This window comes from Coregonus clupeaformis, chromosome 32 (assembly GCF_020615455.1).
Source record: "Coregonus clupeaformis isolate EN_2021a chromosome 32, ASM2061545v1, whole genome shotgun sequence".
NCBI lineage: Eukaryota > Metazoa > Chordata > Actinopteri > Salmoniformes > Salmonidae > Coregonus > Coregonus clupeaformis.
The window spans coordinates 6,308,554-6,319,607 of NC_059223.1; positions in this window are offsets into that span (position 1 = coordinate 6,308,554).

Here is an 11,054-nt window from a genome sequence, read left to right on the forward strand (position 1 = left end):
TCACCGCCTGGTACGGCAACTGCACCGCCCACAACCGCAGGGCTTTCCAGAGGGTGGTCCGAATGCATTACCAGGGGCAAACTACCCGCCCTCCAAGACACATACAGCAACCGATGTCACAGGAAGGCCAGAAAGATCATCAAGGACATCAACCACCCGAGCCACTGCCTGTTCACCCCGTTATCTTCCAGAAGGCGAGGTCAGTACAGGTGCATCAAAGCTGGGACCGAGAGAATGAAAAACAGCTTCTATCTCAAGGCCATTAGACTGTTAAATAGCCATCACTAGCACATTAGAGGCTGCTGCTGCCTATTGAAATCACTGGCCACTTTAAGAAATGGAACACTAGTCACTTTAATAATGTTTACATATCTTGCACTACTCATCTCATATGTATATACTGCATTCTATTCTATAATATTCTTCTGTATCTTAGTCCATGCCGCTCTGTCATTGCTTGTCCATGTATATATTATTAAATCCCTTTCCTTACTTTTTTGTGTGTATTGGGTATATGTTGTGAAATTGTTAGATATTACTGCATTGTCGGAGCTAGAAGCACAAGCATTTCGCTACACCCGCTATAACATCTGCTAAACACGTGTATGTGACAAATACAATTTGATTTGATTTGATTTGATCTACTGAACATATGATATGCAAAAGAGAAAGAGAAGCCAATAAAAACTTAATGGAGCACTCCTTTTATTGTTTAAAAATTGCTCTACATTTTAACGGCTGAAGAAAACATTGGTCAGATTCAATTATGCATTAAAAAAAATAAGTTATGAGCTGGGGGTTAAATGATTGATGCTGGCATGAAGAGCGGCTCGGCGTTGCCAATGTGTCACTGCATTTTATGCTGATGTTTCTTCCTGTATTGATAATTTTTCATCTAAAAAGGTCCATAAAGTCTTGATCTGTGAAAGCTGGCAAATGGCTGAGAAATCCTGTAATAAGCAGATTGGAGAAATAATACATAATTATTGGAGGGAGTGAAAATGGGTTTGATATCATATCAAACATAAAACACATTTCTACTTCTCACCACCTTGTATCACTATAATCTCAGCTGATACCACATGGAGGTGGTGTTATATCATGTACACACCATTGTTACGTGCGTGTGTGTTTGTGTGTTTAAAATATATGTATCTAAGTGGATTGGTGACTGTCTTTGTATTGGGACGGTCCCTCTCATATGCACAGATGTCACACTCCCTGTGACGCAAATGACTGTGGTTTAACTGCAGATAGCCACCAAGTACAGAGCATCTGTTTCTCTGTCTTCTTTCTATCTCTTTCTTTCTGTCTCTCTCCACACACACACACACACACACACACACACACACACACACACACACACACACACACACACACACACACACACACACACACACACACACACATACACACACACACACACACACACACACACACACACACACACACACACACACACACAGTGACATACACACACACTGGAACCAATACAGTGAGGATGCAAGAGAAAACCACACCATTGATGTTTCTGTACAAAGATAAATACAAAGTAAAAACATGGTTCAATTAAAGTAATGATGCTGTTATAGCACCCTGCCAATTCTGGTGTTTTAGCACAACTACCTACGTCTTTGAGTTGAATTGCCTTTTTTCCTTCATATTTGTTTTTACTTGAATACAGAAACATAATGTATTCTACACAAAAACTGTTAATGAATTACATCACAAAAGTGGACAATAAAATTATTTATCCTGTTTTGGCATCCCTGATCCAGAGATGAATGAAACGGGCTGGTAGGATGTGATGTCCGGAGGCAGAAAAACACAATTGAAAGGTGAGAAAACGAAAGAGAAATAGACGAGTGCGGCCGGCGTACGGCTGCGATGAGAACACTGTGCTCTTTTCCACCCTACAAGGTTAACGGAACAGAGGATTCGACTCGTGGAAAATTCCAGATGACCTTCTGCTTATCTGAGTCTTATTTTGCCGTAACGCTCCCTTGCCTCTGTTCAGTGGCTGTGTTCACAGTCTTTGGTGTAGGTGTTGGGGAGTTAGTGACCCTGAAGCCTATGTAGGAACACCTACAACCAGCCAGAGATAAGAGTTGCCTCAGCTAAATATCACAGCTCATTACAACCAAGGAAACTGCACACAGCCAAAGCCTAAATGGCTGGGGTTTGACACAGAGCTCTGTTCATCTGAAAGGTTATGATACTTCTTCTCAACTTTCCATTTTTAAATATCAAGCTCAGAAGGGAAAGGTAAAATTAAGTCAAATTGAGATTATTAGGAGAAAGAACAAGAGCTAGTGCTGAAACGCTTTCTGGAGACATAAAAAACATCCCTCTGCCCATGCTATGGTAGACTGTAGAGGACTGTCCCTCCGCTGATCTGGGGTCAGCGAGCAGTGAACCAGGCCCGGAGTGGCTGTCCTGTGTGACTCATGTGTTTGTACTATGTGAGGTAGAGGAGAGAGAGGTGGGCCTGTGTGGCTGTTAGTCATCTATCACTCTCATCGCCAGGCCGCTCATCTCTCAACATATAACCCAAACACTGTGTCAGAGACTCAGACCTAATCAAACACACATGGAGAAGAAAGCACTACCACACACACACACATGCATTCACATCTACATACAATTAGCTCCTGTAACACATTATGCAGGTCTGACAGCTTATAAAATCAATCTGCACTGCAATAATGACCTTAACGCTAATGTTTCAAGCAATGATCTTGCATGCATTTGATTACAGTATCTTACATTACTACAATGATAAACCCACAAAAAACTCTGCACGGCCTTTGCAGAGCAGCCGGTATTTGGTCTGTGGAAATTTCCAGCTAATATGTTTGGTGAGGGAGGGGGAACTACATGGAACTTATCTTCCCTAATTCAGGGATATTTTGAAAGTAGAACACTCTGGAGAAGTGTGCTTCTGTCGGCCAGGCTAAATGTACTGTTAGTGAGACCACAGAGAGCAAAGACACACATTACCCAATCAGATCCTGTATATTTAGAACAGAGTAACAATACCATAGAGCATAGAGCGAAGCACGCCCACTTGGTGTTTCACAATCAGCAGTTGTTCACCAGTGCCTGTTGGGAAACATATGTACCGATGTAGACACACACACGCATAAACACACAGATTCACAAGAACGCACGCAGCACGACACACACACACACACACACAGAAACACACTCAGATCAACAAATGGATATCTGCTCATATTGATGTGTGTGTGTCTAGTAATGATTACTTCTCCAACCGTACTAATATTTTACCGTCCAGTGAGTCTAAAAGAAGTACAATTTTGAACATTTTAATTGCAGGAATTCTGCTAAACTCAGAGAAGATTACTATCAGAATGAATGCAAGAAATGCTACCTTATGTGCATATTTCATGCATTTTGTTTCAACCACTGTGTTTTCTACATCAGATTAGCAGTATGAGTTGCAAAAGTGCATAAAATGAACTAATGGCAGAATCATGCTTTCCTATTCATAGGTTTAAGGCCAGGCACCACACCCTAATAGGGTCAACTTTTATCAGTTGATTGTAGACACAGATATTACTTTTTGTATATATAAAAAATGAAATATTGTATTAATATATGCACATTTGCCAACAACTAATTAAATATGCGCATATTTACACCTCACGCTAATAAATAAAAAATTGGACACTGGATGAAGTCAGACTAAATATTTTGGTTTCATTTTGATAAGACACTCAATGTCAGGACTGTTTGTGGATAAATACTTTTCCAGAAGAAAATTTAAATATAGAATAAAACATTTACAACATATCAACAATTACCTAAATAAAGTATAATTCTGGGGAATAAGTCTAAGTATAACCAGACAAAATGTGGTGAATGCAGATGCTTCTGAAGCTGAGAAAAATCTGTTGGCGTTTGGGAAGAGTCTGACTTTGGGGAAAAGGCAGTTAAAGACAAGGACACTGAGTTTAGACACTGAGCGTGAAAGACCTACCTGTATTTAGACCCGATCACCATCTCTTTAAAGTAATTTACTACATATAGTCCAGTTTGTAACATTCTCTATGAAACAGGCTTTGAAATTATGTGTGATTCAATGTAGTGAGCTTTGAAATTATGGATGTATGTCAATTTAAAAGTGGTTACAATTCATGACATTATGATGACGGTAGTATAATAAACTAATCATACTACTTTTTGAAAATACTAATATTAATTAACCAAAATACCATAAAATCCCAAAATTGAGAAGTAGATGGCCTTAAGTGTATTTCATATCTGAAATATTGAACCTAGTGAAAGATATAACAAAAACAAAACAGTGAATTCAATCAAACGTCCATTTGAGTTTATGGAAGGTTTATGGGAGAAAATATCTGTGAAATGACATCTTCATTTCCATTCTTACAATACTATCGTTGATGTCCTGATTCTACAGTATGGTTCTGACCTGGTACCTGAATTGAACCCGGTGGAAATATTTATCATTTACATTTGGGAATAAAATATGTAAAGAAGCCGTCCAACTCTAAAACTCCACAACATCTGAACGGTGGAGCCTCCTCAAAAGGCACTTTGTTAAAATGAAATTGTGCGTGTCATAATAAAACTGATGAAATATATAATTTGGAGATTGCTCATAGGTTGTTAGCATGGCCAGTACACAGAATGAGTATCGTTGTGAAATAAGTCAATTATATTGGCTTATTGTTCATTGGCCCCCTCAAAAATCTAAACCAGTCTCACAGTCAATGACCCATATGCAAACAATTACCCTATTCCACACAGTGCCTCATTTCCCCATACAGGCTAGTCAAATCTGGGCCAGTGATTTCTCTTTTACTGAGGATTCTCCAAACATGTTGTTGTCAGAGTGGGAAAAGACACCTTGCTCTTAAAAACAAGAAGTAGCACAGGCATTCTGAGTGACTGTTATGGAAACTAATAATAATACAGTCTCTGATGCCTGGACAAGTGTTGTTTTCTGATGAAACTCCTGCTGATTTAAAAAAAAATTCTTCATTTAATTTTTGAAAAAACAATACACTAATCACATTTTTTATACAACAATTTACCATTTAACATCCCTAAATTATTATACTATTCCCTTGCCTCTCCTCTGAGAATGAAGCAAAAGTCAAATATTACATGAAAGGGGAGAGAGAAAGTGTGAGAGAAAGGGAGAATAAAAAAGCTCGGAAAAGGGAGAGGTGGAGAGAGAAGGAAAAGAGAAAGAAAGATTGAGAGCTCACATAGAAACGTGATCATTCGTTTTGGATGAGTGATCCATCACTCTGCTACTCTATGAGAGAGAGAAAAAGAGAACAGCAGAACGAGAGAGGGAGCACGAGAGAGAGAGAGAGAGAGAGAGAGAGAGAGAGAGAGAGAGAGAGAGAGAGAGAGAGAGAGAGAGAGAGAGAGAGAGAGAGAGAGAGAGAGAGAGAGAGAGAGAGAGAGAGAGAGAGGAGAATAAAATAAAGGATCTGTGTAACTCCTTGGGAGTGGAGTGGAGGCCTGGGTTTGGGCAGTTGTAATGAAACATTCATAATATGTCTTAACACGCTCTGCTGCATAGCACTACGCTCACCGATGCCACGGTCGTCAAGGTCACGGTTACCGTGGCGCTACTAGGAGCTGGAGGTTGCCGTGGTATCTCCAAGGTACCACCGAGTGAGACAAGCACAGGTCACGGAAACGTCTCTGTTTAACATGACCTCCGTGTGAGAGTGTGTGTGTGTGTGTGTGTGTGTGTGTTTGACTGTGATCATGACCAATTCTATGTGAACTCTTTGTCACAATGAGTCAAGTTCTCATTCCTTTGATCATTTTAATGGTGACTGTTCAGATACTCAACCCTCCAGTGTGATCTTTCATTTCCCGTAAGCTACTGCCATTCTAATTTCTCTATGTGTGTGTGTATGTGTGCGTGTGTGTGTATGTGTATGTGTGTGTGTTGTCTCTGACTTGTGACAGTTAACCTTTCCACGCCTCAACCGACGAGTGAGTGTGTTCATCACCTAGTTTGCGGTGTGCCTGCCTCTGTCTGTGTGTGTGTCTATGTGTGCGTGATGTGGTAGCAGAGCCTTAGTTAGCACACATTGCTTCAGTCCTGAGCTGATCTCTGACTGTGTCCTTAAGAAGAGGGGCTATGATGATCAATAGACATCAGAAGGCTTAAATACTACACAGTCTACACTACTCCTGCATGTTACTGCTGATTGGGAGCATAGATAGAACTACTCACTGACTCAATGACTACAGAGATATAATGTCCAATGAAAAGGTCAAGGTGCCAATTTGTTTGGTTTTGAAGGGATAATGATGGATAACAATACTTCTATTGCCTCAGAAACTAGAATAATAGTTTTTTTGCTTTTACGCTTTTGCTTCAAGTTGGGCAAACTCTGCATGTCTTTAGTTTAAATCTCATCTAAAGTGAAATACTCCTTCTGTCTTCCAACTGTAAAAGTTAAAGAACAGGCTTTTGAGTAAGTATGGTGCATTATCGCTAAGTAACGTTTCAGGGCTACATTTTAAGATGTGTAGTGAGCGGTGACAAACAAACTACCATTTTAATTTCAATCAGGAGGAGAAACACATGGCTGCAGCCAACGGAGTCAGCTCTCTCATTCTGCCACTGACTGGGACCATCTGGACCCAATAAAGTTTTTCTCTTTGAATCAACAGCTGTCGAAAATGACACAGAACCACTCTTTTTTTCCCTATCAATCTTTCTTTTTCCATTCTTTATTTTTTATGTACTCGTTTTATTGTGGTTGGAGCTTCAAGGTCCGTTTTATTTGGGCAATTAAATTCATTAAAAGTTTGACCATGTTTACCTGTTTCTTAGTTTTCTCTCTCCTTTCCTCTCTGCCTATCTCTCATTCTCTCTTTCTCTCTCCCTCTCTGCCTATCTCTCATTCTCTCTTTCTCTCCTTTCCTCTCTGCCTCTCTCATTCTCTCTTTCTCTCCTTTCCTCTCTACCTATCTCTCATTCTCTCTTTCTCTCTCCCTCTCTGCCTATCTCTCACTCTCTCTTTCTCTCTCCCTCTCTGCCTATCTCTCATTCTCTCTTTCTCTCCTTTCCTCTCTGCCTATCTCTCATTCTCTCCTTCTCTCCTTTCCTCTCTGCCTATCTCTCATTCTCTCTTTCTCTCTCCCTCTCTGCCTATCTCTCATTCTCTCTTTCTCTCTCCCTCTCTGTGAGCCTGGTGATTGAGGGGCTGGACGTCTCAGTCAATCTGTCAACGGCTGACTGTTTTACAACACACGCACTACACTGATGGACACCATCACTCACCCTGCAACAGCCAGCCACACAGACATAGAATAAACCGAGAGGGAGAGAGAGAGAGAATGCAGATGAGAGAGAGTAAGAGAGAGAGAGAGAGTAAGATAAATTACATTACATGAAAGAGAGAGAGAGATAGAAAGAGATGACATGAAAAAGAAAGAGAGGAGAGATGATGTGAACGAGAGAGTGAGCGAACTGAATAGACACTTGAAAAGAGGGAGTTCAGGTGACAGAGGGAGAGAAAACAGAGAGAGTTATAGTTGGTGCTAAAGTTAGTGTTAGTCGGGTCATGATAAGATTTTGAACTGATTAAACCCATGGTGGGTTTTTTCCTCTCCTTAGTGGAGACAGAATCACTGTGTATACGTCCAAAATGGCCCCCATTTTTTCTATATAGTGCACTACCTTTGTAATGCACTATATAGGGAATAGAGTGCCTTTTGGGACCCAGACCTTGGTTCTCTACTTCCTGGAGAACAGAGGAAAATGTGTTCCAACCAACTGGCAGATTTTCCTCTTAGCACTTCCTCCATAATTGTTTCATCCCTAAATAGCTCTCAAATGTGTCAAGGCCCAGCGCTAATAATATTTTCAATAACTGTACTTCTAGATGGAGCTCAAAATTCTACTAAAAACATTTTAATCTAGCTGTTATCTGCATCAATCTAAGTAACATAATAAAAAAGTCCCCATCAAAATCTGTCAGTTTAAGCTAGAGATATCTTTTTTGTTGTGCATGGGCTGCATCTCAATCCACCACATCCGCCTATGGCGGCCTTCTGCATCTGCGGTGGAAGGTGGCCGAGCTACAGCGGTGTTTGTCAGTCCATGACACATCCCGAAAATCCATCTTCTTACGAAAACGTCTGTAGCCTACTAACTAATAACTAATATTCCATGGAAAGATGAAACTCTCACAAACACAGTGGTGCTCTCTGTTGTGCTCTACGACCCCCTACAAGCCCCACGGGACTCATCTAAAGTCGGTACCGTCGATGTGCCAACTTCTGTTTGTAGCGTCTGAACCGTTTGGGCTACAAACTAATGTGATCCCACTGTGGAAAGGGACTTGTCTTGAGGTAACATGTACCGGTTTAAAAAATGAATGGAAGTATGGAGGTAGTTTTGTGCCTACCCAAAAAAAGGGGTTAAATATGTGTAAAAAGATCCCAGAAATATTCCATACGCACAAAAATATTATTTCTCTCAAATGTGTCCACACATTTGTTTACATCCCTGTCAGTGAGCATTTCTCCATTGCCAAGATAATCCATCCACCTGACAGGTGTGGCATATCAAAAAGCTGATTAAACAGCATAATCATTACAAAGGTGCACCTTGGGCTGGGGACAATAAAAGGCCACTCTAAAATGTGCCGTTTTGTCACCCAAACACCATGCCACAGATGTCTCAAGTTTTGAGGGAGCGTGCAATTGGCATGCTGACTGCAGGAATGTCCATCAGAGCTGTTGCCAAAGAGTTGAATGTCCATTTCTCCACCATAAGGCGCCTCCAACGTTGTTTTAGAGAATTTGGCAGTACGTCCAACCGGCCTCACAACCACGGACCACGTGTAACCACGCCAGCCCAGGACCTCCACATCTGACTTCTTCACCTGCGGGATCGTCAGAGATCAGCCACCCAGACTGCTGATGAAACTGAGGAGTATTTCTGTCTGTAATAAAGCCCTTTTGTGTGGAAAAACGAATTCTGATTGTCTGGGCCTGGCTCCCAAGTGAGTGGGCCTATGCCTTCCCAGGCCCACCCATGGCTGCACCCCTGCCCAGTCATGGGAAATCCATAGATTAGGACTTAATTAATTGATTTCAATTGACTGATTTCCTTATATGTAAAATCGTTAAAATTGTTGCATGTTTCCACATTTTGTTACGTTACAGACTTATTCTAAAATTGATTAAAAATAAACAAATTCTCATCAATCTACACAAAATACCCCATAATGACAAAGCAAAAACAGGTTTTTAGAAATGTTTGCAAATCTATAAAAATAAAAACACAGAAATACCTTATTTACATAAGTATTCAGACCATTTGCTATGAGACTCGAAATTGAGCTCAGGTGCATCCTCTTTCCATTGATCATCCTTGTTTCTACAGCTTGATTGGAGTCCACCTGTGGTAAATTTAATTCAATGGACATGATTTCAAAAGGCACACAACTGTCTATATAAGGTCCCACAGTTGACAGTGCATGTCAGAGCAAAAACCAAGTCATGAGGTCAAAGGAATTGTCCGTAGAGCTCCGAGACAGGATTGTGTCGAGGCACAGATCTGGGGAAGGATACCAAAAAATTTCTGCAAGACCTGAGCATTCTTATATCTCCTGTCTTTTTTGCTATTTATGAATGTGTTATTCAATGCGTTTCTATGGGATTTGGTAGTAAAGGCCAAATTCAATATTTTATCAAATATTGTTTTTATTTTTTTGATACCTAAAGGGGTCCTAAAATTCTAAATCAAATAGCTAAGTGATCCATGGTATGACCATCTTAAAACAATCCCATACGTCAGCTTATAACCCCCCCTTCACTATTTCACATTTCATATTTTCTTTCACACTAAAAAAATCCAACCTCATAAAATGAACTAATCAAGCCAGCCAGTGGTGCCATGAGAAGAGAAGAGTCTAGTGATGTGCAGCATAGGGCAAGCCAAGACCATCATTGTCTGACGGAGAAGAATAGGAATATAACGTGGAACGTGTTGGACTCTCCAATCTTACCTCAGGGAGACGTGTGTGTGCATGTGCTTGCGTGTGTGTGTGTGTTTGATACTGGGCCAAGAGCAGCACTTTCTGCCTTTTGTTCTACACTGTCTATTGTTGTGTTTACCTAGGCCCAAGGTAAACACTACACAATAAAACATAATGGGGAGAGAGATACTGGCTGAGGTGTCATGGAGAAAATTCACTATGAGAGTAAAGAATGACTCTGGCCCTCAACACAGATGCTCATAAACAAACACAAATGCATGTGCATTCACACACATTGACACATGTATGCACGAATGCACGCACACGCATGCACGCACAGTCGCCCAGGGTCCTGTCTAGCCTCTCTCATGATTACTATCATTTCCCCATTTCGTTTCTCTGCTTGTCAATGGCAGAGACAGGAGGCAACATAGAGTATCTGATTCTCAATCGGAAACGCTCTTCAAAACACAGAAAACAAAATACATACAGTATGAGCAATATTCTATCTCAGGAGAGAGAGAGAGTAACTAGCAGAAAGGCCTAAAGTTCCCCCAGAACCCTAACGATGGGCGGCCCAGAGGAGTGAAATGCAAACGAGCCAATCTGTTTGTCTGTTTACTGGGAAGAGGAACAGAAGCTAGCTGCGTACTGCCACCCTGCAATGTCATATGGGAGCCAGTCTCCCACAAACGCATGCCTAATGACTCGATATATTCACCCGCTCTCTCTCTCCCTCCCTCCCTCTCCTCTCTCTATTTCTCCTGCTTTCTCTCCTTCTTTCTCTTTCCCCCTTTCTTCGTACCTCTCTCTCCCACTCTCTCTCTCTCTTCCTCTCTCCTAATGGCCCTGTCCATAGGCACTCCAGCTCTCACGCACCCTGCTCTCTGTTCTCCTCTACTCATCCCCCTCTACAGGCAGGCAGCCTGATGCCTCGCCCTCCCCTCCCCAAAGGAAGTGTGCCACTCTGGGCCTGGACTCCTGCCACACTCCCCTGGTAGTCTCAGCTCAGCCCGGATCTCTAGTGGAGGATGTGAA